This window comes from Periplaneta americana, chromosome 17, assembly GCF_040183065.1.
Source record: "Periplaneta americana isolate PAMFEO1 chromosome 17, P.americana_PAMFEO1_priV1, whole genome shotgun sequence".
NCBI classification, from domain to species: Eukaryota; Metazoa; Arthropoda; class Insecta; order Blattodea; family Blattidae; genus Periplaneta; species Periplaneta americana.
Genome location: NC_091133.1, coordinates 117318635 through 117340724, shown reverse-complemented (window position 1 = coordinate 117340724; position 22090 = coordinate 117318635). Strand labels below are relative to the sequence as shown.

The window sequence follows — 22090 nt, the reverse complement described above, 5'->3', positions numbered from 1 at the left end:
GAAATGGACAGACAGAATAAGAAATGAAGCTGTGTTGGAAAGAGTGGATGAAGAAAGAATGATGCTGAAACTGATCAGAAAGAGGAAAGGAATTGGTTGAGTCACTGGCTGAGAAGAAACTGCCTCCTGAAGGATGCACTGGAAGGAGTGGTGAACGGGAGAAGAGTTCGGGGCAGAAGAAGATATAAGGTTTTTTTTTATTTATTTTAGTAGGTTATTTTACGACGATTTATCAACATCTCAGGTTATTTAGCGTCTGAATGAAATGAAGGTGATAATGCCGGTGAAATGAGTCCGGGATCCAACACCGAAAGTTACCCAGCATTTGCTCATATTGGGTTGAGGGAAAACCCCGGAAAAAACCTGAACCAGGTAACTTGCCCCGACCGGGAATCGAACCCGGGCCACCTGGTTTCGCGGCTAGACGCGCTAACCGTTATTCCACAGGTGTGGACGAGATATCAGATGATAGACGAAATTAGATATGTGGATCATATGAGGAGACTAAGAGGAAGACAGAAAATAGGAAAGACTGGAGAATGCTGGGTTTACAGGGAAAGACCTGTCCTTGAGCAGAAAACTATTAATAAAGTAATGTTCTTTGTCCAATGAGGCTACGTGAATTCGAATTCCGGATCTTGCTGAACAAAGTGGCTAGTCCCTTTAATCATAGCAAGTCCGTTATTCCTGACACATTCACTTTTTAAGGAGATAGGATGCGGTCACAGAAACACAGTAGGAGAGCTAGAAACGGTGTCAGCACGGGAATGAGTCAGGTGATGGTATCCGGCAACGTGGCGGACAATGCACCCTGGGACAGAAAGTGATTTCGTCGAAGAGAGATGACACGAATTCCATACGACCGGGGTGCGTCGCGTCGCGGAGATTCAGTGACGTCATTCTGGCTTGTCCGGTATGTGATCTTCTAAGAGATTCGGCGAAAACCACGTCTGCTGCATCGTACACAAGGAACCGGAAGTGTTCTCGTGAGAGACTTCATTTGTTAGGTTAGAAGTTCCTTGCATCAGGATATCGGGTGAAGGGAAGTTTACCAGATTTGAAGGAAGTTGTTCGTTGTAAATGTGAGCGGGAGAAGAATAAAATTGTATACAAGGAGAGCTTTAGAAATATTTGTCACCCAAATTCTAGGACAAGAACACAGGTCTCTAGCGAAGAGAATGTTGTACTGATTTGTTATGGGGGCCAATCGGAACTCCAGAGAACTTTATCAATTTTATTATCACTTTAATGACAGCTTAAATTTAAGTTTTAGTGAACACATGTTTGTTCATAACTATTTATAAGAGCTTGACATGTTGCGTCTGATCCTAATATTATCAGCAGGCTTCGAGACTTCGGACCCGATAGAGCAGTTCAGTGGGAAATCCGCATAACGGCGTACTGAGTATAGTGGTAAAGCGTACAGTGGGTGGGGGTACTGTAGAATGAATGCCGACAAATACGCAAAGGAAAACGCTCTGGATTTGAAGGTTCTGACGAATAATTTCGTTTTCATACAAACTGTGTCTGAAACTATTACACGGTTAGAAAAGTCAGAGCAAGAGATGCCGGAAGCCCTCAAATTAATTTAGAAAATGATGCAGAGAATTAATGAGACATCGAGTACACCGGTTACTGAACGTGTAAAACAGAAGTGGAAATCAATTTTATGTAAAAATAACGGATATGGAACATTGTGTAACATAAACAGCAAATTAGAAGGCATAGAGTCACCCGAGAATGAAGGACTGTCTCTTAGAGACTGCAATGATGTTAGGTTTTTTCGTTTCGCTCCTATCACGTCATGCGACGTAGAGCGCAACTTTCTACAGTACAAACTTTGGCAGATAACCGAAAAAGATTTACGTTTGAGACACTGAAAATGTATCTTGTAGTAGGTACATTGCATTTCGATACTGTAACTGCACTTCCTAAAGACGACCAATAGGATAAATGAAAAAATTAAAATTGCTACATGCTTATTTCCACCATTAACACTGTGTATAATTAAACACAAATGCTTATAAAAGACAGGAGAATAAATGTTTTTCACATTCTTTTGACATTATCATTGTGTAATGTACATTTACTTTTAGAATGCACATATGTGTGTTTCCCCATACTACCGTACTCTACTCTAAATAGCAACGTTGTTACCTCAACACATCTCTATCTACCTGCAGCGAGTCAACAACCTATAGTGCATGCACAGTAAACTTATTGTATCGGGTCCAAAGTCTCGAAGCCTGATTATCAGTAATCTCTAAATTTGAATAGCCATCAATTTTCTTAATAGCGGATATCTTGACAGCTAACATTAATAGTTAAGGGATTATGTACAGCTTACAGCAGTAAAATTTTGGAAATATTCAACATTTTTTTCCTCCATTACTGTATCTTGTACAGTAATCAAAATTAGTATGTGTAAAACACTGTCCTTCTGCTATATGGAAATATATTTTTACGATTTAAAACATTATTTACATTTTTTTAAATTCAGTTCACTATGCAGTGATGAAACGTTTCCCACAAAACTCGAAAACTATCCAACACTCAGTGATGAAATTTTTTCTGTGTATTTGTGCATATAATATCTACAATATAATGGAAGATCACTTCTCTACCTTTGATAGATTGTGTGATAAAAATAAATTCATTTTAAAAATGGTCAAATATATGTATTTTCTTCCAACACAACATAAAAAATATTATTTATTAAGAAATGTAGTTGATATTGTAAACATGAGTTTCAGAAATAAAATAAAAGAGCGAGAACATGAAAAAGTGAACAAATTTATGAGTTATGAGGGAAACGCTTTATCACTGTACAGTAAACTGCCACCAATTTCAATTTTGAAAAAATATATATTTTTTTATCGCAAAAATATTTTTTCCATATAGCAGAAGGACAGTGTTTTACACATGCCAATTTTCATTATTGTACAAGATACAGCAATGGAGGAAAAAAAAAAGTTGAATATTTCCAACAATTTTACTGCTGTAAGCTGTACCTAACCCCTTAAATGGGCTTACTTGTGATAGTGACCTTCATAACTTTTTCTAGAACAAAAGGAATATTCATCATTGGCTATAAATACAATACAAATTTTTTGCCTTCCACAGAGTACAGTCTTAGAAAAAAAGTTTTGTCTTACAGTTACTTTATAAGTCCCAGAAATAAGGCAGTGTGCATTATCAGAGGACGAGCGACCTGGTTCTGAAAGAACGACTAGTTGAGGTAATAAAATTAGTTTTGTTCCGTTGTATGTCTGATCATGCGCACTGTCTCCTTTCTGAGAATTATAAAGTATCTTTGCGACAAAATTTTTTCTAAGACTGTACATATATAAAGTAGGCCTAGCTTTTCCTCTTTTTGGCGTTTTTAAGAACAAATAGTATAAAAATTGAACATGACCTCACATCAAAACTTTCAAAAACTGTTCCCAACACAGAAAACTTTCTACCATCAAAACAAGCTCATTCTTCTCATTAGAACATATTTTGTAATTCGTAAACCTAATAAATTTAATTATGAAAGTACTTTCCGAAAAAACAACGTATATGATTATGTCTCGTGACCAGAGCATAGTACGAAATGAAAATATAAAAATTGGAAATTTGTCATTTGAAGAGATGAAAAAAATTCAAATATCTTGGAGCAAGAGTAACAAATATAAATGACACTCGGGAGGAAATTAAAAGCAGAATAAATATAGGAAATGCCTGTTATTATTCGGTTGAGCTTTTGCCATCCCATCTGCTCTCAAAAAAGCTGAAAGTTAGAATTTATAAAACAGTTATATTACCGATTGTTCTGTATAGTTGTGAAACTTTGACTCTCACTTTAAGAGAGGAACAGAGGTTAAGGGTGTTTGAGAATATGGTGCTTGGGAAAATATTTGGAGCTAAGAGGGATGACAGCAAATTTAGCAGCTGTTCGTTCCGTTCCCGGCAGATCTCTCGACGGTACTCGGTGCAGACATGGCTGCCCGGAGATTGAAACTTTAGCACACGTCTTTAAATTCTGTGGACAGGGATTGCTCTTTAGGAACTCTAGTCATCATCTTGTAAGATCCAAAATTGCTGCCGCATTAAGAAATAAGGGCTGGATAGTAGAAGAAGAAATCTCCTGTCTAGCTGAAAATGGGTCAACGAGACGAGTAGATATTTTAGCGTACAATGCTGACACTAAACAGGGCATCATTGTGGACCCCACGATACGTTTTGAAGTAGAATGTCATCAGTCAGCAGAGGTCCACCTTGAGAAGAAGTAGATCTATGGGCCTACAGTCAACTATTTCAAGCTGAAATATGCCTTAATTGACGTTGAGGTATTCGGCTTGCTCATAGGTGCTCGAGGGACTATACCAGCTTTTTTCGAAGAATTTCAACGGCAGTTTGCTCTGCCAACATCTCTGAGGGATGACATTGTGATAATTGTGTTAAAATTTCTGCCAAATCCTAATTAATCACATGGTGCCACATTAATAGCAATTGTAATTTTTCACGCCCCTTTCTTTGTTTTCCTTCTTTAAAATTTAATATCTATGTTTACATATGTATAATAATTTTTTTGAGGATATACTGAGTCCGTAAGGGCTACCCTCAATGGGGGGCAGTTTACTATCTATCTATCTATCTATCTATCTATCTATCTATCTATCTATCTATCTATCTATCTATCTATCTATCTATCTATCTATCTATCTATCTATCTATCTATCTATCTATCTATCTATCTATCTATCTATCTATCTATCCATCCATCCATCCATCCATCCATCCATCCATCCATCCATCCATCCATCCATCCATCCATCCATCCATCCATCCATCCATCCATCCATCCATCCATCCATCCATCCATCCATCCATCCATCCATCCATCCATCCATCCATCCATCCATCCATCCATCCATCCATCCATCCATCCATCCATCCATCCATCCATCCATCCATCCATCCATCCATCCATCCATCCATCCATCCATCCATCCATCCATCCATCCATCTATCTATCTATCTATCTATCTATCTATCTATCTATCTATCTATCTATCTATCTATCTATCTATCTATCTATCTATCTATCTATCAGGAGAATGGAGAAAGTTATACAACGTAGAACTGCACGCATTATATTCTTCGCCTGATATTAATAGGAACATTAAATCCAGACGTTTGAGATGGGCAGGGCATGTAGCACGTATGGGCGAATCCAGAAATGCATATAGAGTGTTAGTTGGGAGGCCGGAGGGAAAAAGACCTTTGGGGAGGCCGAGACGTAAATAGGAAGGATAATATTAAATGGATTTGAGGGAGGTGGGATATGGTGGTAAAGACTGGATTAATCTTGCTCAGGATAGGGACCGATGGCGGGCTTATGTGAGGGCGGCAATGAACGCACGGGTTCCTTAAAAGCCATAAGTAAGTAAGTAAGTATGAAAGTAGTTTATTTTACGGTAAAACTCTACATTTCTTCTAGTAGGTGATGCTTGAGTCTTCTGTACTACACTGAATTAGTGGCAGTAAAGGCCCATTCACAGTGAAAATTAAACATAACCGTAACATAAACACAGAAGTTTGCCCCCAGGCTACCAAATGGGATCATTCACAATGATTCACATAAGCATTGACATAAACATTACCGTAAGACGTTAATATGAAAGTTTGCAAACTCCAAACTTTCATGCTTATGCTTACGTGATTTGCAAACAGAACACAATCGTGGAGCGCTGAAGTATACGACAGAATATGAGGAAATGGCGTCGTTATGTTTCCATGGTTACCAAGTATGTTTGCTGTTATGTTTATGTTCCCATCGTGAACGATGGTATGACTTCTTGATTTTACAGTAAAGGCTCATTCACAATGAAAATTAAACATAACGTAAGCGTTAACTTAAGAATATAAACGTTACATTAAAATCAAGAAGTCATACCATCATTCACGATGGGAACATAAACATAACCGCAAACATACTTGGTAACCATGGAAACATAACAACGACGCCATTTTCTCATATTCTGTCGTATACTTCAGCGCTCCACGATTGTGTTCTGTTTGCAAATCACGTAAGCATAAGCATGAAAGTTTGGAGTTTGCAAACTTTCATGTTAACGTCTTACGGTAATGTTTATGTCAATGCTTATGTGAATCATTGTGAATGATCCCATTTGGTAGCCTGGACGCAAACTTCTGTGTTTATGTTACGGTTATGTTTAATTTTCATTGTAAATGGGCCTTAACGCTCATATTCTTAAGTTAACGCTTACGTTATGTTTAATTTTCATTGTGAATGAGCCTTAAGAGGAAAGAAGTTGGGGAACCACACTATCAAGACGTTTGGTAGACTTTTGCCAATTAAACCGTTTCTCTCTGACCCAGTTTCAGAATCGCGAAACCAAATGTTTGTCGTGTAGGTAGCCATACCGAAATGTGTGTACTATCAGTTTCGTTAAGGATCAGCTAATGAGTTACAAGCAATTCTCACGCACGCGACAAACCATGTTTCCTCCCAGAGACCAGTCTACAACAAGGAGCAACAGGTACTTCCTCGTAATTTATTTGTTTTATATAGACTGGAAACGCTGAGCAGCGTCTCCCAACCGTGGAGTAAGGTAACGGTGCAAGAGATGTGGGGCAAATCACTGTGACGTCACATAACGATAATTCTTACAACATTCAGGGATAGGGGTCCGCGACGCCATTCCCGAGGAAACATTCTGAAGAGCACCCTAACATCGAGGACCGAACTGTTTATCATGTGTCGTAACTAGAGAATTTTATTTTCTTTTCCGCATTAATGATCTCTTAGTCGTTTTATAAATAACGGATGTTTTCAAGCAAGGAATTCGCACAACACAGCTGTTTCCAAGAATATTATAGGTCTACATTCTCACTGAAAACACAGATCGTAAACTTGACACACTTTCTCATTATAGGATCAAGGTTGGTAATATTGTGATACTAATAATATTATGATAGTACTTTTTGAGAAATTTTTACAATTTTACTGATTGAGAGAACGACCGGTTTTGTGCAGAAACCTGTCCAAGAACATTTCCTTATACGTTGACGCAAAAAACCGATCTTCCTCTCGCTCAGTAAAACTGCAAAAAATTCTAAAAAAGAACTATCATAATACTATTAGTATCACAATATTGCCAACCTTTACCCTATATTTCGAAACATTTCAGTCCCTTTCTCATGCTTCAGATGATATTAGGGGAGAGTCGGGTAGTATCGGACATCGGGTAATATCGGACAGTGCGTTTCTTACATCTACCACCATATGGTAGTACCTCAATGATATGGTTACGTTTCTCTATGCGACATCACAGCAACGTAACCATGTCAATCACGTACTATCATCGTGTGGTAGATGAAAGAAACTCACTGTCCGATATTACCCGCTGTCTGATACTACCCGACTCTCCCCTACCGCTTAAAATTAATTTTTGAACTATTATTCAAAAGACACACAAATCGTAGAATTTACTGTTTATTGTATAACCTAAAGGACGCAATAGAATATACAGTCCGATCCGTTTGGGTATGGATAATTTTAATTTATTATTATAAAGCTATTATGATAGTAGTATGCTGTTTGTTTTATGATTAAAAGATGGGAGTTTCCATATATGACTTTCAACAATGCATAATCTGAAAGGAAAAATGAAAATCGTAGATGATTAAAATGGCTACTACAAACCAACAACAAGGGCGCAATGTGTTCTTTATTATGCTAAATTTGATTCGTTTAGGTATGGATAATATTAATTTATTATTATAAAGCTATTATGATAGTAGGAAACATTTCTTGCTGCTTATTTTACGAATAAAAGATGGGAGTTTCCATACATGACTTTCAAGAATGCATAATCTAGAAGGACAAATGAAAATCGTAGATGATTAAAATGGCTACTACAAATCAACAACTAGGACACAAAGTATTCTTTATTATGCTAAATTTGAGAGTGTTAAAAGAGTTCAAAGAGAATTTCGACGTGAGTATGGTGTGCGTAATGTACCTAAATACGAGTCCATAATGTTGTGGACTCAATAGAATATATTAAAATAAATAAAAATCTACCGTATTTTGCGTTTTGTAACTAAGTGGATAGTTAATTACAGAATTAGGCTTAAAGTCTGAATAGTTTGGCAACAGCGCATCACAAGCTCACATACAAAAGTACACACGCACTCGGTCTGAATAGCAGCATTCCGTTCCTTAATCACACCAGCAGGGTTGCCAGACTTTTTAATGGCAGGAAATAACAATATATATTCATTCATAGTGTTTTGCCAAAGGGCAGGTCTTTCACTGGAAACCCAGTACTCTCCAGTCTTTCCTATTTTCTGCCTTCGTCTTTGTCTCCTCATATGAACCATATACCTTAATGTCGTCTATCATCTGATACCTTTTTCTGCCCCGAATTCTTCTCCCGTTCACCATTCCTTCCAGTGCATCCTTCAGAATGCAGTTTCTTCTCAACCAGTTACCGAGCCAATTCCTTTTCCTCTTCCTGATCAGTTTCAGCATCATTCTTTCTTCACCCACTCTTTCCAACACAGCTTCGTTTATTATTCTGTCTGTCCATTTCACACGCTCCATCCTTATCCATATCGACATTTCAAATGCTTCTAGTCGCTTCTCTTCACTTCGTCGTAATGTCCATGTTTCTGTCCAATGCAATGCTACACTCTACACTAAGGACTTCACTAGTCTCTTCTTTAGTTCGCAGAAGATGCTCCTTTTTTCTGTTAAAAGCTTCTTCTTTTGACTTCTAGGCAGCAGCTCATGTTACTGATTATAGGAAATAACGATATGTATTAATATGTTTATTTAATTTACAAGAAAACCTTCGATTTAATGTTAATTAAATATTCGGTCAACATAGACAACAAGAAAAGCTTATTCTATGTTATACAAATCTAATTAGTCATTCAAAAAAATCTTCGTTTGTCGCACTACAAGCATTTTCTTCAGCCAATTAGAAATAGTTCCCTCCCAATTTAATTTTTAAAGTAGTAACCGGTAAACTTACGTACAAGAAATCAGATTTCCCTTAAAAGGAATTGTGTGTGTTATGTTCACATTTCTCTTTATTTCATCCATCTCTCGCATTACGCGAGCTGCATCTCTCTAGCAGGAAATAACTTTTACCGGTATATATATATATATATATATATATATATATATATATATATATATATATATATATATATATATATATATAGACTATATATATATATATGAAATCGATCAGTAAAAAACATCGCATTTTTTATACTCTAATTTTTTCCCTATTTATACAAGGTGCTGAGGAGAGTGCATTTTCAAAAATATACTATCGAAAGCCAAAAGGTTTTCGTATTATTGAGCGACAAATTTAGCATATTTTAGAAAAACAAGCCTCTTTCAGCGCTCAGAACTCTGGAACCATTTACTGCAGAACATTGAACGAGAGCTCATTTTGAAGCTGACATTTGGTAGGTTATGATAAGAAGTTATCCTTATTTTTATTATATACAAAGAGACAGATAATCTGATTTTACTTACTTTTAGGCTTTTCGCCAATTTGTAAAAATGTCAAAAAATATTGAGAAAAAACCTTGCATTATTAAGAGGGATTCTGCATTGTTTGCTTAGTGGTACGGCAATAAGTTTCGAGGGTATTAAATAGATTATTTTCACACGCCTAGACTTGAACGGCGCAGTACCGCACGCACTGGCCGAGAGCTGAAGATAAGCGAGCGTCGGGCGTCATTTTACTCCTGTGTTTATGAAAACCTGTGATAAAGCTAGCACAGCCATGACTGCTAGACGACACATCACGTGTTTATGTCTCCTGGCCTTGCTTACCTCGGCTAGCTCCCGCCTCACAGTAAGCTGGTTAGTTCACGCGCGTACTATTTATTTTCTTTATTTGATATTTTCAATACTTTCTTAACAACGTGCCATCAGTAAAAAATAATATGATTATTTGTACTTTCAATGCGGAATTTAACTATATATTTTTAAAAATATTTTTTCCTTGGCAAAGGCGTCTTAATTAGGAAAAATCGCAATATCTCCATTTTGATAAAAAGTAAGAAAATCTGTTTATATGTCAATATAAACTTTAATTTCTTAGCATCAAAATAAACCATGATTTTGATCATTGGGTGAAAGGGTTTCGGAGCTACGTGAATTTAAAGTTGCAAATTTTATGAAAATACGATAAATTTAAATATTTTTAATTTAAATATTATGAAGTTCTGATGCCTCAAACTTTGCACAAAGCATTGTATCACAGTTCTCTACGTACAAAAAAAGTTTTATTGTATTTAGAAATTGTAAGGTCAATTTTCTCTATATTTCGGTCGATTTGAGATGGAATAGCTCATATATATATAAACATAATTATTGACAAGTGATACTGATATGATACGGGAATAAGTGCTTATAATTTTGACAGGGAATGCATAAAACAACATGAATTGAGCATTCGTGTAAGTATTTCCTTGTCCAGTAATTAGCAGCATGAAGAGCTAGCATGTTTTTCGAACGAATGCAACATTTTAACGCCCGCAAATTAGACTGGCCCGCCTTTAAAGATCTGTAATTAGTCGTTCTCAGTTCGTTGACCTGAAAGTTCAACATTTACTGCAAAAAAGAAGCTAACGCAAAGTTCTATCTAATAAGAAATATATAATTACCTACGTAATTGCTATCCTACAGCACGAAAATATTTATGGAGTTCTTACACTCATACTCAGGGGGTTTTCTTCGGGTTCTTCTGTTACTCCTTGATATTTCAACAAATTCTCCATCATTATCATCATCATCATCTTCATAAAAAAAAAAGAAAATGAAAAACCGTTACACCCCAGCGCGCTCGCACTAAGTTAGTTATTACTAGAGACCGGATTTTTATGTAATGTCAAGGTGTGAAATATGTACATATTTATGTAAGAAAAATAAGCTGAATGTGTACCAAAATATGTAAAATCATGAAAATATTTAATACAATATCTGGCAGGTATAGGATAGGTAAGACTCTCCAGTTGTAATTTCATAGAGCACCCGACTTTTTTACCGCATACTTGACACATTACTATTTTTCCATATGTAGTGAAACCTTCGTCCATCGCAATCCATGATTTTATTTTTATCGTTAGTATTGAAGATACAGGGGCCTTTTTAGTTAGTTAAAAGCAGTAGATAAACTCACTTGCACTTTATACTGTAAGTACTAAAACTAGAGAACTGAGTGAAATGAATGACACAACAGTACTGCAAGCACTGTTTCGCTTTACTGGATTAGGAGAAAATAAGAGGAGATGTGGGACACATGCATTTTAGCTGCTCCCTGTAAGAAACAAAGTACCTACTAAAACCTCAAACTATAGGCATTTAATAACTGTTGTTTGCCTTGAACTAAGGACGTTATGTTTCGTGCCGAAATATATCTCTTCTTGGGTAGGTAAAAAAGGCTTTTTAAATCTGCGTATTTCAAGTTGTAAACTTCCCTAACAGAAGTTTTTTTTTTTTTTTTTTTTTTTTTTTCCTTTTAGAGAAGTAAAAATTAATAAACCCCCTGAATACGTAGATTTATGTAATATCAAGCCATATTATGTAACGTGGGGTAAATATGTAAAAATATGTAGTATCAAATTTTAATATATTAATGGTAATTACAAGATTCGCAAAGATTTGTTATTTATATACGGTTAGGTTGAAAGGAATATAATATGCAATTACATAAAAATCCGGTCCCTGGTTATTACACATAGGATCTCATACTTCAGGGAGTAGTAAGATTTAAGAGTTCCTTTCATGGACATATTGTTACGTTTGAGTGAAACAAAGGAAAGTCTATCCAGAATGTACTGTAAGTAATCTCATTAACTTCAAGAGGGCATTATTTGAGATATTTCAAACAAAAAGTATAATACAATTTTTCTAATTTTTTCTTCCTTTGCAAGAACAAAATTATTTTATATAGAATATTTCATAATGTATTTGGGAAACCTACTCAATTAATTTCCGATACGCTCAATCAGTTTAAGAGACCAGTGTATTATGATGATAAATTATTATTGAAAGAATTTTAGTTCTGTCCTTTAAATGTGCAGAAATTTTATCTCAACTAATGTAACTTTTCGTTCTGAAAAGGACTTTTAAAATGTTACATTTGTTCGGATTAAATTTCTGCACCTTTAAGGGATTAGGTATAGCTTACAGCACTAACATTATTTTTTTCCTCCATTATTATATATTGTACAACAATGAAAATTGATATGTGTACAACACTATCCTTCTGCTACACTTACTTACTCACTTACTGGCTTTTAAGGAACCCGGAGGTTCATTGCCGCCCTCACATAAGCCCGTATCGGTCCCTATCCTGAGCAAGAATAATCCAGTCTCTATCATCATATCCCACCTCCCTCAAATACATTTTAATATTATCTTCCCATCTACGTCTCGGCCTCCCTAAAGGTCTTTTTCCCTCCGGCCTCCCAACTAACACTCTATATGCATTTATGGATTCGCCCATACGTGCTACATGCCCTGCCCATCTCAAACGTATGGATTTAATGTTCCTAATTATGTCAGGTGAAGAATACAATGCGTGCAGTTCTGTGTTGTGTAACTTTCTCCATTCTCCTGTAACTTCATCCCTCTTAGACCCAAATATTTTCCTAAGTACCTTATTCTCAAACACCCTTAATCTCTGTTCCTCTCTCAAAGTGAGAGTCCAAGATTCACAACTATACAGAACAACAGGTAATATAACTGTTTTATAAATTCTAACTTTCAGATTTTTTGACAGCAGACTGGATGATAAAAGCTTCTCAACCGAATAATAACAGGCATTTCCCATATTTATTCTGTGTTTAATTTCCTTCCGAGTATCATTTATATTTGTTACTCTTGCTCCAAGATATTTGAACTTCTCCACCTCTTCAAAAGATAAATTTCCAATTTTTATATTTCCATTTCGTACAATATTCTCTTCACGAGACATAATCATATACTTTGTCTTTTCGGGATTTACTTCCAAACCTATCTCTTTACTTGCTTCCAGTAAAATTCCCGTGTTTTCCCTAATCGTTCGTGGATTTTCTCCTAACATATTCACGTCATCCGCATAGACAAGCACCATCTGGAGAAGTCCAAGTATATTTATGTATTTCCTTATGGGGGAATGTTGTAATTTTGACAACTAAATTTTTTGATGTGGCAAAATTGACTAACCTAACTCCATTGTCATTACTAGTTATGAGTAGGCTCTCTTTTCCAATAGTCGGTTTAAAAATATCCTCCCGTCATACTTTAGCATTGAAATCCCCCAATAAAATTTTCATGTGATATCTAGTAACTGATCAAAAGTCTGTTCCAATTCCTCATAGAAGTATCCTTCTGCTATATGAAAAAAATATATATATTTTTAAGATTAAAAGAATTTTTTTTTTTTTTTTTCAAAATTCATAATGGTAGCAGTTCACTGTGCAGTGATGAAGCGTTTCCCTCGTAACTCATAAACATGTTAACTTTTTGTATTCTCTCTCTTTTATTTTATTGCTGAAACTCATGCTTATAATAGCATGCCCTTTCATTTATAGGCTATTCCTCAATAAATAATTGTTTTCATTGTGTGCTAGACGGAGGAACTAATATTTGAGCATTTTTAAATGAATTTATTTTTTATCAGATAATCTATCAAAGGTAGAGAAGCATCTCGCATCATATTGTAGATATGGCATGCATAAATACACAAAAAATATTTAATCACAGAATGTTGGATGTTTTTTTAGTTATGTGGGAAACGCTTCATCACTGCCAGTGAACTGATTTTTGAAAACAAAAATGTAAATCATTTTTTTAAATAGCAAAAATATTTTTTTCATATAGCAGAAGGACAGTGTTTTACACATACTAATTTTCATTATTGTACAAGATTCAGTAATGGAGAAAAAAATGTTGAATAATTCCAAAAATTTACTGCTGTAAGCTGTACCTCCCGAAAAGACAAAGTATATGATTATGTCTCGTGACCAGAATATTGTACGAAATGGAAATATAAAAATTGGAGATTTATCCTTCGAAGAGGTGGAAAAATTCAAATATCTTGGAGCAACAGTAACAAATACAAATGACACTCGGGAGGAAATTAAACGCAGAATAAATATGGGAAATGCCTGTTATTATTCGGTTGAGAAGCTCTTATCATCCAGTCTGCTGTCCAAAAATCTGAAAGTTAGAATTTATGAAACAGTTATATTACCGGTTCTTCTGTATGGTTGTGAAACTCACTACACTCTGAGAGAGGAACATAGGTTAAGGGTATTTGAGAATAAGGTGCTTAGGAAAATATTTGGGGCTAAGCGGGATGAAGTTACAGGAGAATGGAGAAAGTTACACAACACAGAACTGCACGCATTGTATTCTTCACCTAACATAATTAGGAACTTAAAATCCAGACGTTTGAGATTGGCAGGGCATGTAGCACGTATGGGCGAATCCAGAAATGCATATAGAGTGTTAGTTGGGAGATCGGAGGGAAAAAGATCTTTGGGGAGGCCGAGACGTAGGTGGGAAGATAATATTAATATGGATTTGAGAGAGGTGGGGTATGATGATAGAGACTGGATTAATCTTGCACAGGATAGGGACCGATGTCGGGCTTATGTGAGGGCGGCAATGAACCTTCGGGTTCGTTAAAAGCCATTTGTAAGTAAGTAAGTAAGTAAGCTGTACCTAACCCCTTAAAGGACAAAACTAAAATTCTTTGAATAATTTATTATCATAATACACTGCTCTGTTAAATTGACTGAGCATACTGGGAATTCAATCAATGGTTTTTCCGAAATACGCTATGAAATGTTTCATATAAAACAATATTTATCTCGGAAAGGAAGCAAAAACGAGCAAAATCACATAAACTTTTTTGTTCGAAATATCTCAAAGAATAACCCCCTCTGTAGTTTTCACTGAAATGTCGATTTTCGTAAATAGAAAGTTATAAGAAATGTTTAAAATGTACAGACCCAGAAAAAAAAATGACCGCCATTCGAGATACAACGCTATGCGCATGTGTAGTATACAAGATCGCCTAAATGTATGCTACTCGTAGACGTCTTGCGGAGTGTGTTGCCTAGATTTAGGAGGACTGTTATCAAGACTGGGCCCACATTTTATTTCCGTACAGATTTGTGAACAAATGCATTACATATGCCTATGTCTAATAAAAAAATACAGTTTTAAATTAAAGAAATGACTTTGTTCCTATACTTTTTATAACCTTTCCTTTTTCCGTTACATATCTATATAGGCTACTTATTAATTTATTAAGGCCTTACCTCCCGTCTTCCTCCTCTATTTCCGTTCTTCTATGAAAGCTCTTTCATGTGAATCTTCGAGTCTGGGCGTGCGTTCGGAAGTGCGTGCCTGTCGAAAATAAAATACAATGTAAGAATGTATATATTTCACGTAGACAGAAATGCAGGTCATAATATGACAAACTAAACTGTTTTGAGAATACAAAAGCATAAGAAAAGTATTTTATTTATTTATTTATTTACTTATTTATCTATTTATTTATTTATTTATTTATCTATTTATTTATTTATTTATCTATTTACTTATTTATTTATTTACTTATTTATCTATTTATTTATTTATTTATCTATTTATTTATTTACTTATTTATCTATTTATTTATTTATCTATTTATTTATTTATCTATTTACTTATTTATTTATTTATTTATTTATTTATTCATTTATTTATTTATTTATTTATTTATTTATGCGTTTATTATTTACTTATTTATTAAATTTATTTCCTCGTTCATTTATTTATGAAGTTATTTATTTATTTACTTATTTGTTTATTATTTACTTATTTATTTAATTTATTTGTTCATTAGTATATTTATGGAGTTATTTATCTAGTTAGTATTTATTTATTTATTATTTACTTATTTATTTAATTTATTTGTTCGTTCGTTTCTTTATGAAGTTATTATTTATCTATTTACTATTTTTATTTAATTAATTAATTATCTACTTATTCGCTTATTATTTACTTATTTATTTACTTATTTGTTTATTATTTACTCATTTATTTAATTCATTTTTTCGTTTATTTATTTATTTATTTAATCATTTATTTATTTATTTATTTATTTATTAATCCTGATAGAGATAAGGCCGTTAGGCCTTCTCTGCCCCTCTACCGGAGTATTACATCTATAATTTGAAGAATAAAATTACAATTAATATTAAATTTGCAATTGCAATTAAGCCTACAATAAAAATCAAAGTACGAAAAGATTACCCGAATAATGAAAGCCAAACAATTTATCATAGAAGTTAAAAACAATTTTTTTTTTTTACTGAATTACAAATTAAATCTGTCCACTGTGCCGGTACTATTTCGCATTGAGGCGATAGTAGCGATCCTAGTGTTTAGCAACTATCTATGGATGCATATTTACTACGTACTGAGCTTCGCGACTGTATATACTAGACTGTGTTACTATGATGTGCCGAAGTACATAATTATGGAGTTTCAGTGCAGTAATTCTGCGTTTCCATATGGTGAAGAATCGGTAAAACGCACAAAATTTCTCTTAAATTAAAATACAAACATTTCAAAAAACGTCAGATCTTTTTCCCGGACCCTGTAGAATGTGTGTTTGCTCATTTGTACAGGCAGGCTGACGCCTCTGCTCCTGATCTTCAAATTTCAGAGGGAATTTTTATGCCTAATGAAATGGAAGTCCCCACGGCATGGCACGTCCTCAGGTTGCTGCTCGAAGAGACGGCCTCCAGATATGGAGGGTAGCTGTGAATATATTGAATAAGCAGCCGTGGACAGCCGATGAGGGGTGGTCCTCCAGCTTGGGGGTTGGGCGAAGGACTAACAACCCATCACCGTAAAAAAAACAGCTTGTTACGAATCCTTCAAATAAGCCTCGGAATGGGACTGATTCTCTGGCACGACCACAGCAAAGGTATAAGTATGGGAAATGCGTGTTATTATTCGGTTGAGAAACTTTTATCATCCAGTCTGCTGTCGAAAAATCTGAAAGTTAGAATTTATAAAACAGTTATATTACCGGTTGTTCTGTATGGTTGTGAAACTTGGACTCTCACTTTGAGAGAAGAACACAGATTAAGGGTGTTTGAGAATAAGGTGCTTAGGAAAATATTTGGGTCTAAGAGGGATGAAGTTACAGGAGAATGGAGAAAGTTACGCAACACAGAACTGCACGCATTGTATTCTTCACCTGACATATTAGGAACATTAAATCCAGACATTTGAGATGGGCAGGGCATGTAGCACGTATGGGCGAATCCAGAAATGCATATAGAGTGTTAGTTGGGAGGCCGGAGGGAAAAAGACCTTTAGGGAGGCCGAGACGCAGATGGGAAGATAATATTAAAATGGATTTGAGGGAGGTGGGATATGATGATAGAGAATGGATTAATCTTGCTCAGGATAGGGACCAATGGCGGGCTTATGTGAGGGCGGCAATGAACCTCCGGATTCCTTAAAAGCCAGTAAGTAAGTAAGTGATGAAATGGAAGTACATCTGTAAGGACTAAAAGTGTAGTTGACATGACTTCTTTGAGATGGGAAGTAAAATACACTCTGTTGTAGGTATACGGCACAGAAAGGAAATCCATAATATACATCATATGAATAAGACCATTCCAACATTCCAGACACGATGTCCAACACGCCAGAACTCACATCTGTTGAGGTTTGCTCACGTGAGAATGTTCCCGACCTAAGCAAACGAGTGAAGTCTGTCCGTACACACCAAGTAATTGGTTGGAAGGAATTAGTTCACGGTTGACGCAGCACAGATATACATACAACAGACAGGCCTTGCAGTGTCGGACAATAATAACTGTGCTCTTGTCCTCACGTCACATCTGGAGTTCCAGACATACCAGGCAATACAAAGCACGAACCGGAAGTGAGAAAGTCACGTGCTCTTACGTAGCACAGTTCTGTCAAGTAATAGCAGCATATCGAAAATTGGTATCCATATAGCTCAGTTTCTGTCTGATGCTTTTCCAATTCACTGCGGGCTAAAGCAAGGAGATGCACTATCACCTTTACTTTTTAACTTTGCTCTATTTGTTTTATTTTATTGGGTTATTTTACGACGCTGTATCAACATCTAGGTTATTTAGCGTCTGAATGAAATGAAGGTGATAATGCCAGTGAAATGAGTCCGGGGTCCAGCACCGAAAGTTACCCAGCATTTGCTCCTATTGGGTTGAGGGAAAACCCCGGAAAAAAACCTCAACCAGGTAACTTGCCCCGACCGGGATTCGAACCCGGGCCACCTGGTTTCGCGGCCAGGCGCGCTGACCGTTACTCCACAGGTGTGGACAACTTTGCTCTAGAATATGCCATTAGGGAAGTTCCGGAAAACGAGGAGGGTTTGGAATTGAACGGGTTACATCAGCTGCTTGTCTATGCGGATGACGTAAATAGGTTAGGAGAAAATCCACAAACGATTAGAGAAAACACGGGGATTTTACTTGAAATAAGTAAGTAGATACCTTTGGAAGTAAATTCCGAAAAAAAATAACAAAGTATATGATTATGTCTCGTGACTAGAACATAATACGAAATGGAAATATAAAAATTGGAAATTTATCCTTTGAAAATGTGAAAAAATTCAAATATAGGCCTACCTTGAACAGTAATAAATATAAATAACACTCGAGAAGAAATTAAACGAAAAATAAATATGGGAAATGCCTGTTATTATTCGGTTGAGAAGCTTTCATTATCCAGTATGATTTCAAAAAACTTAAAGTCAAAATTTATAAAACAGTTAGTTGTTCTGTATGGTTGTGAAACTTGGACTCTCACTTTGAGAGAAGAACAGAGGTTAAGGATGTTTGAGAATAAGGTGCTTAGGAAAATATTTGGGGCTAAGAGGGATGAAGTTACAGGAGAATGGAGAAAGTTACACAACACAGAACTGCAAACATTGTATTCTTCACCTGACATAATTACAAACATTAAATCTAGACGTTTGAGATGGGCAGGGCATGTAGCACGTATGGGAGAATCCAGAAATGCATATAGAGATAGAAGACCTCAGAGAGAAAGGTCTTTGGGGAGGCCGAGACGTAGATGGGAGGATAATATTAAAATGGATTTGAGAGAGTTGGATATGATGCTAGGGTCTAGATTAATCTTGCTCAGAACAGGGACCGATGGTGGCAATGAACCTCCGGGTTCCTTAAAAGCCATTTGTAAGTAAGTAGAAACTGCATTACATTTGGTAGGTGAACGTAACAAAAATATGAAATAGGAGAGTCGAAACTTAATCATTTGCGGTGGACTTAATTAGGGTGACTATGACACTCTTACTACGTCATACTACTTTTGACCAATAAAACGGTACGAAAGGACGTATTTCAACCAATCATGGCTGCTTATCGCACAATTTTATCGCGTCCCTAGCATTTGTTTAATTTTATCGCGTCCCTAGCATTTGTTTCTTTGTTTGCCAACATTTGAAACTGCGCTGGTCTGGACGTCAATATATATATATATATATATATATATATATATATATATAAAATTACAAACCACTCCAGTTGATGCACAGCAGTTTCAAATATGACTCGCATTGGCATTCAAGAACAAGAATTAATAAAAATCACTTATCATACCTATGCATCTTCTGAAATCCGATTTACAAATAAATGAAGAGCACCATTCGGAAATCCTGAATAAGTTGAATACACCTTGTAGGCCTAAATCAACGAGTTCCACTTCTATTACGCACACGTCCAATATAACATCAATTGAACCACCAACCACATTCAAATTTGAAAATTGTACATTCAATAATTATTCCTTTTAAAATTATTCATTCGGAAATTCTGAATAAGTTGAATATACCATGTAGGCCCAAATCAACGAGTTCCTCTTCTATTACGCACACGTCCAATATAACATCAATTGAACCACCAACCACATTCAAATTTGAAAATTGTACATTCAATAATTATTCCTTTTAAAATTATTCATGTTTATTTTTTATGTCATCGTCGTTAATTAAAACTTTTCTAACACTTGTGTATATTAGTTAGGTTATATTATAGCTTCTGCTATATGATATTATGGATAGTCACGTATCAGAGACTGTTTAATATTAAGATTTATTGAAAATCGTCTGTCAAGTGACGTTGATTACTGGGATTCGGATAATTGAAGTGGAATGTTGCATTTTAATAAAAATGAAACTGAATCAACAAAGCCTTCTTGACTAGTAACATTGCCATCGTGTATAATAGATCGAGAAATTCTCGACGAGAAGGTATTGCTCACTACTGCCATCTAGCATGCATCTAGCGTAATATTTGTAATGTTGAGATGGTACAATAATATATCTGAAGACAGTTGTATTTTCGTAAGTCAATTAATATTTTATTGTATTGGAGTACTTCGTTACTTCTAATCTTTATATACTTTCTTCTAATCGTGTAATAGACAATTAAATCCCACTCGAGTTTTGATTTTCTCTAGATAAATCAAAACGTCTAGTGAGATTACTGTTGATAATATTATTATTTTCTTAATATAATGGATGAAACTCACTACAGGAATTAAATTGTTCAATAACACGTACACAAGTAGGCCTATAGTAGATGAAACTCAAAGATTTCACTACAGAAATTCAAGTGTTCAACAACACGTAGGCCTACACAAATTTAGCACTTCCTCTAGAGAATTCGACTCATTTCCCCACTCCCAGTGACTTTCTAGCAACACATGATAATGAACTTTCGTCCGATATCTTCGGAAATATAAAGAACACATATTAACATTAAAATTAAGGGAAAATTAATATTATCCTTTCTGTAATGGAGAAAATAATGTAATGAAAAATCCCTCCTTGTCAAAAAAAGAAGAGAGGCTGTTAGAATTATTAGAATTATCTTCTGGTTCGGGCTTAAAATCTGTTTCCTACATCGTTCCTGTTGCAATCTTAGTTACAAGCACAACCCATTTATATCCCGACGTTTCCAGAATTGCAAGACGAATGTCAGATAATAACATGGCGAATTCTCGGCTTCATCTCGCCAATTACCATTTCTGAAGGCCTATCACAAATTCTATCGACTTATTAGCGGACCTTTTTAAATCTCTGGCTGGCAACGAGGACTTGGCTTTGTCGGTGCTGTTTTTCTCCCGCGGCCCGACGGGCTATTGTAGGATGCGGCGGTAGTAGCTGTCTATGTTGTAGCGAGTACCCATGCACGAGTGGCTTCGTTGGCTGGTTATTATTTTTTGTTGACTGTTCTATCGGCTTTTCCCCCTGCAAAATTGGCTGAAGTCCCTTAAGTAGGACAGAGTGAGTGATCCAAGACAAGTGGCTTTTAGGCTAGGAGCTCACATACAGGTTAAGATCAGTTTTAAGAACTCTTGTAAAGATATGAACTCGTGTATGGTCCCCGCGGTGATTGAGTTGCCTACCGGCAAGTTTTATATTGAACGGCCACCGGCGTAGTTCAGTCGGCTAAAGCGCTTGCCTGCCGATCCGGAGTTGCGTTCAGGCGCGGGTTCGATTCCAGCTTGGGTTAATTATCTGGTAGGGTTTTTCCTGAGGTTTTCCCCAACCATAAGGCAAATATCAGGTAATCTATGGCGAATCCACGGCCTCATCTCGCCAAATATCATTTCTCTATCAATCCCATCGACGCTAAATAACCTCGTAGTTGATACAGCGTCGTTAAATAACCAAGTAAAATAAAAGAATAAAAAAAAATGTATTGGATATACAGAGTGAACCGTAAAGAAAGACATTAATTTCAGGGGGTTATTCCTTGAAATATTTCGAACAAAAAGCATTTCATAGCGTGTTTTGGGTTTTGGGAAAGCCGTTGATTTAATTCTCATTATGTTGAATCAATTTAGAGATAAGTGTATTATGATAATTAATGATTGAAAGAATTTATCGGCCTGGTTGGCGGAGTTGGTAAAGCCTGGCCTTCTATGCCTGAGGTTGCGAGTTTGATCCCGGACCAGGTCGATGGCATTTAAGTGTGC

The 22090-nt window shown here is 35.7% G+C and overlaps 1 protein-coding gene across 1 annotated transcript in view; it reads right to left on the bottom strand.

The window, feature by feature from the left end:
- LOC138693232 (uncharacterized) overlaps positions 1-22090 on the bottom strand; it is an 82884-nt gene that overhangs the window by 33782 nt on the left and 27012 nt on the right. The window contains exon 2 of the mRNA XM_069817030.1: positions 15355-15442. The gene's annotated coding sequence lies outside the window, so the exon portion shown is untranslated. The remainder of the gene's footprint in view (positions 1-15354; positions 15443-22090) is intronic.